Genomic DNA, 5,845 nt, shown 5'->3' on the forward strand with positions numbered 1-5,845 from the left:
GGCACCATTGTCTATTGCTCTATGTGTTCTGGTGTACTCAATGTTTCTGAACATTTCAAAAACTATTTAAATTACAGAAACCCCACTTGGGCAAAAAGTTGTAGATGTTTATTTTATTGCTAGGAATGGGGGTGGATAATGAATGGGACAGGTCTAAAGAATGGAAAATTAATCAGGAGATTCTAGCTATAGCCCACAAGGAACATGATGAGGGCCTAAGTAAAGCAGTAGGAATGAGTGTGGAGAGTTAGAAGGATTTATCAATGATATTAAAGAGGTAGAAAATATTGGACTTGACTGATTCTTGAAAAGGGAGAGGATAAGGAATCCATTAGGATTCTATTTTCCTATCTCTTAGAAATCTATTTTGGGTCACCAACTTGGTAGATATAACACACACCTTAAAGTGAAAAACAAAAGAGGAGAAGAAAATTTGACTGAGAAAGATAATGGGTTTTGTTTCGTACGTATTGATTTGGCAAAGCCAATAGGATCCGAGTCTGGTGGACAAAAGAAATATCCGGGCTGAAGATACAGATGATGCTACATACACAAGTACACATACATAAACATATATACATATGCACACATAAATACACACACAGAGTAAACACTACATATGCCAGGGAAAATAATTATTGAAAACTTTTCTATGCTAGATGAGGTAAAAATTTCAAGAGTAAAATGATACACCTGTCTCATCAATTATTAATGTGATCCCAAGAGGTCTCTTTAGATATGTTAATCAGTTATTAACACCTGTCATAGGAACGCCTTTGTGAGTCTGACACAGCTATTATTCTTCATTAGCAGCTTGTATAAAATTACAGGTTGTTCTCTAGGGGCATTTTTTGTTTTTTTTTTTTAAAGAAAATAGGTGTCAATGTAGCTTAGAGCAAATTAATATCCCATAACGTTTTTAATTGACCAAAAATTGGGGATTGGCTAAGTAAATAATGGACGAGCCACATGATAGATTTAGCATAGTTACTGATCAATGATACTTAGGAACGTTTGTAATGGAAAACAATTATAATGTTAGAGGAACAGAATATAATATGGAATTGTATATACAGTATGCTCACAGCTATACAAAAATATACCATGCATAGAAAAAGAACATGAGGCAAATACACTAAAATGTCACCAGCAGTTTGCCTTTGATTGGTGGGTCCACGGAGATTTCTTTCCTCCTTTTAAAAATATTCCATGATTAGTATGACTATTTTAAATGAAAAAACCTTATTTAAAAACATATTATTTCAAGCATTTCAGGGGGACAGAACAGTGGCAGTGTAATTTTCAGTCTCTACAAAAGCCTACATTAAGAAACAAACAAACAAAAACCAGATCCACTAATCAGCAAAACCAAATGCCCAGGGACAAACTTCACAAAAAACTCGGTAATAAGGTATCTTCAAAAACCCCAAAACACAACAGATGACGGCAAACCACCGAAAGTCACAAGACATATATGCATAAACGATTATGTTTTAAGGAGGGAAGAAAACAGTGGGGTGGTGTCTGATGGATGGAAGAACTAGATTGCTCTCCTCCAGTTATTTATTGTAAAGCATTTCAGGCCAATTTTATAATAGCAGCTGGAAAAGTAAAAAGGATTGAAGGGAGGGAATGAAGCCATCTAGCCCTTGTGCTATGTCAAAGCTGACCCTCCAGGACTCTCTTCTAGGACGAGTTTCCACAATCAGAAATTGCTTAGAGAGAAATCAAAATTGAGCAGGATGGGGCAGTAGAGGCAATGGAAAGAAGCCTAGAGGGGCGCCATCCAATTTGGTAGCCACTAACTGCGTGTGGTTATTTCAATTTTAATTAATTTTACTTAAGTTTTAATTAGCTAAAATTAATTAAAATTTAAAATTTGGCTTCTCAGTCACACTGACCACGTTTCAAATGTTCCACAGCCAGAGAGGGGAGCAGTGTCAGGAAATCTCAAAAGTACTGCTGTATTTTTTATTTATTTTTATTTGTAGCACTTTATAAAAACAAAGAGGCGAGGCGCGGTGGCTCATGCCTGTAATCCCAACACTTTGGGAGGCCGAGGCAGGCAGGTAACCTGAGGTCAGGAGCTCAAGGCCAGTCTGACCAACGTGGTGAAACCCTGTCTCTACTCAAAATACAAAATTAGCCAGGCATGGTGGTACATGCCTACTATCCCAGCTACGCAAAAGTCTGAGACAGGCGAATCGTTTGAACCCAGGAGGCAGAGACTGCAGTGAGCCAAAATCGCGCCATTGTACTCCAGCCTGGGCAACAAGAGCAAAACTCCTTCTCAAATAAATAAATAAATACATAAATAAAATAAAATAAAAAACAAAGAAAGATGGAGCTCTCTAGAGTTGGGCAAGATTTCCTAAACTTTGCCTTATTATAAAAGTTCAGGAAAGCTAATACCACATGAAAATGAGCAACAGTAAATTATCAAGATAAAATTCCATACAAAGTTGTCATAACAAAAAAAGAGAAAAAAGGAGCAGCATAACATCATTACAGATAGTGAAAGAGCATCAGAAAAATGTGTCCACAAAACAAAACTATAAGCTATTATTTGAAAACAAGCTAAAAGGCATTAACAAGATAATATATGTAAAGGATCACACAAATCGGAATTTAAAAAACTCAGAAGTGAGGTGAGAGAACTTAGGAAAAAATTAGAAATTAAGAAAACAATATTAACAAAATGAAGACTAAAGTAAAGGAATAAAAGAGCAAAAAACTAATAATGGCTAAGACCAACAGAAGGTAAAACAGAAGAAGAATATTTGAAAAAGAAATAGTCTAGAGAAAGTAACAAGTATTGAAAACAGACTAAAAATGTGAAACACAAGGATAATAGGAATCCCTGAAGAAGAAAACCAAACCAAAGGAACAAAACAAAAACTACATACTATAATTAAAGAAGTCTTTCTTGAATTAAAAAAAAAATTAAAACTAGATATTGAACGATTGCTGTACATGCCTGAGACTATCAACTCAGAAAAATCAATACCAAAGCATAACCTAGTAAAATTACTGGACTTTCAAGAATGGGGGAAAAATCCTTTGGGTTTTTAGATCTTTTAAAATATATGTAACTTAGAAAGAAAATTATATTATCATCTGACATAGTAATCCTTTAGCTCAGAAAAAAATGGAGAAACAAGATATTTAGGAAAGATGCTGTGAGCCAAAGATTTTATATGAAGTGACTTTCAAGTGTAAAGGACACAGACAAACTTTTATCAACATGCGAGAACTCAAGAAATATTGATCCCATCAGCCCTTTATGAGGAATCTATAGAGAATGAGCTTCAGACAACCAAAGTTACTGGAGAGATATTGAAATAAGGAGGTGAGTGTTAACTCTATAGATGACTCCTATAGAACAAAAACTAGATGAGGAACAAAAAGGAGAGAGTGTAATGTATATTAACCATATGATCTGACAATGTAGATATAATAAAAATAAAATGGGAGGAAAGCATATAAAAATTTTAACAGACTTTCAATATTCATATTGGTGGTAATATTAGCATAATCTGCTGCTATGCATATAACAGGAAGTAAGACAAATGAGTAATCAGGGGATAGTCTAATTTTATCATCCCCTGTAATCTTGACAACCAGGATTCGAGGTGTATAAGAAAGAAGTTAATCTAAACTCCTTAAACTATAATAGTTTTGAATTTGACTTTCTCTCTATTTACTAGCTTTTTCCACAGAGAAGGACTACAATGACTAACTTAGTAGCAAAGAATATCTCTAGAACCCAGATTGTGATCTTGAAATAAAATTTTCACTGAAAGGAACCTAGAACTTCATGGAAAATGACTGATTCCAGGTCTAAAGCAGAAAATGTGTAAGTTAAGCGTAAAACATGTTGTCATAGAAGCGAGCAAGGAGGGTATGAAAAACTACTGGGATCATGTCAAAAGAAGTTAAGCCACCTTGAAGAGTCTCTTGCTAGCCAAAAATGGGTCAACTTGAGCTTCAATAATGATAACAATTACAGTAAATTAAAACCCATCAAATATCTATAAATTCATAATAATATTTTAAAAACCAGGCATCTTTGAAGAATAATAGGGAAGCATTCAATGATCTAAAGAATTAGTAAGGAAAGAGAAAGAATCAAGGATTTATTGTGTCTTTTCAATATGAACTGTACCACTGGATAACCAAATAGTAGAATGTACCTCTTTATAGAAAGTACTCCAATTAATGCATTAAAAAATGATAGAATTAGAATATCACCATTTCAAAACAATGAGTAAAATCAGTATCGCTGACTGCTGCCATCAGAAAAAGAGACACAATCTGACATTATGTATCAAACACCTCCCATAGGTCTACCAAAGGGATAACACCTGAACTTGGTCCAGTCTTTGTATCCAGCTGCCAATTGGCAGGAAATGCCATAGACAGAAGAACATATTGAACTACTCCAAGAACACCAAATCAGCAAAATCCAGACTGCAGGAAACTCTACAGATCAAATGATCTTGGTTCTTCAATAGAAAATTGTAAGGAAAAGAAGGGGATGAAAGGAGTACCTATAGATTAGGAGACTTAAAAAGACATATCAATTATTTAAAAATAGGCAAGGATAAAATTAAACCATAGTGTCTAGGGATACATGATTGAATAATGAAATTCTTTAAAAATGCAGGAAGTAATTGACTACAATATAAGGAAAATGGTTACTAATGGGGACAGGAGGGGCTTATGATTGAGATGGAGCAAATAGACAAGATTTCTTGCGTACTCACCAAACTTCACAGAATAAGGAATCCCAGAGAGCTAATGGGGGGTCTCTGCTCTAAACAGAAAAGAATAATAATTCCCAGTTACATCTATTCCTTGTGTTCTTGATACAGCAACATGCCTTTTCTTCATTCATATGCACCCCCAGCTTTGCCAAAATACATCTGTTTCATGTATAAACAAAAATTTAACTCTTCCCATCTCAAAGATAACAATTGCATCTAACTCTAAATCCAGGATATCTGGATGATACAAATTAGTCTCAATCAGGTCTATATGTGGTTTATCATGATTCTGTTCGAATGAGCTAAATGATAAACATAACCAACAGCTAACTTAAACAATGTAAAGTGGGTGTATCAGTTTACAAGGGCTGCCATAACAAATTACTACAAACGAGATGGCTTAAAATAACAGAAATTTATTTTCTCATGACACAGGAAGCTAGAAGTCTGAAATCAAGGTATCAGAAGGGCCATGCTCCCTCTGAGGGTTCTAGGAAAGAATTCTCTCTTGGCATCTTCCTAGCTTCTAGTGTTTGCTGGAAATCCTTGGCATTCCTTGGTTTGCCTTTCCTGCTTGGACATTTTCTTTTGAAACCCAGTCACCCACTTTCCTGCTTGGACATTTTCTTTTGAAACCCAGTCTAGAAGCCTAGCTAGAGAGGAACTGATGCCCCAGCTGACAGCCCGCACCACCTTGCCAAGGAAGTGTCCCAGCTGGGCCATTTCAGCTGATGCTGTATGCAGGAGAGACAAAGTATCCTTGCCGCCTTTCCTGCCTAACCTGCAGATTTATGAGCAAAATTAATAGTTTTGGTTGTTTAAATCTACTAAGTTTTGAGGTATTTTGTTACACAACAACAGACAATCCATTTCTAGCATCATGCAAAGCAGTGGTTCTCAACTGGGGTAGCTGCAATACTCCAATTTTGCCTTGTTCTTCACATGACCATCTTCTCTGTATGTCTGTCTGTGACTGTGTCTGACTCTCCCTCTCCTTTCTCTTATAAAAATACTAGTCATTGGATTTAGGGCCCACCCGAGTTCAATATGACCTCTTAACTAATTATATCTGCAAAGAC

The sequence above is a fragment of the Mandrillus leucophaeus genome, unplaced genomic scaffold, assembly GCF_000951045.1.
Source record: "Mandrillus leucophaeus isolate KB7577 unplaced genomic scaffold, Mleu.le_1.0 Scaffold603, whole genome shotgun sequence".
Taxonomy (NCBI): domain Eukaryota; kingdom Metazoa; phylum Chordata; class Mammalia; order Primates; family Cercopithecidae; genus Mandrillus; species Mandrillus leucophaeus.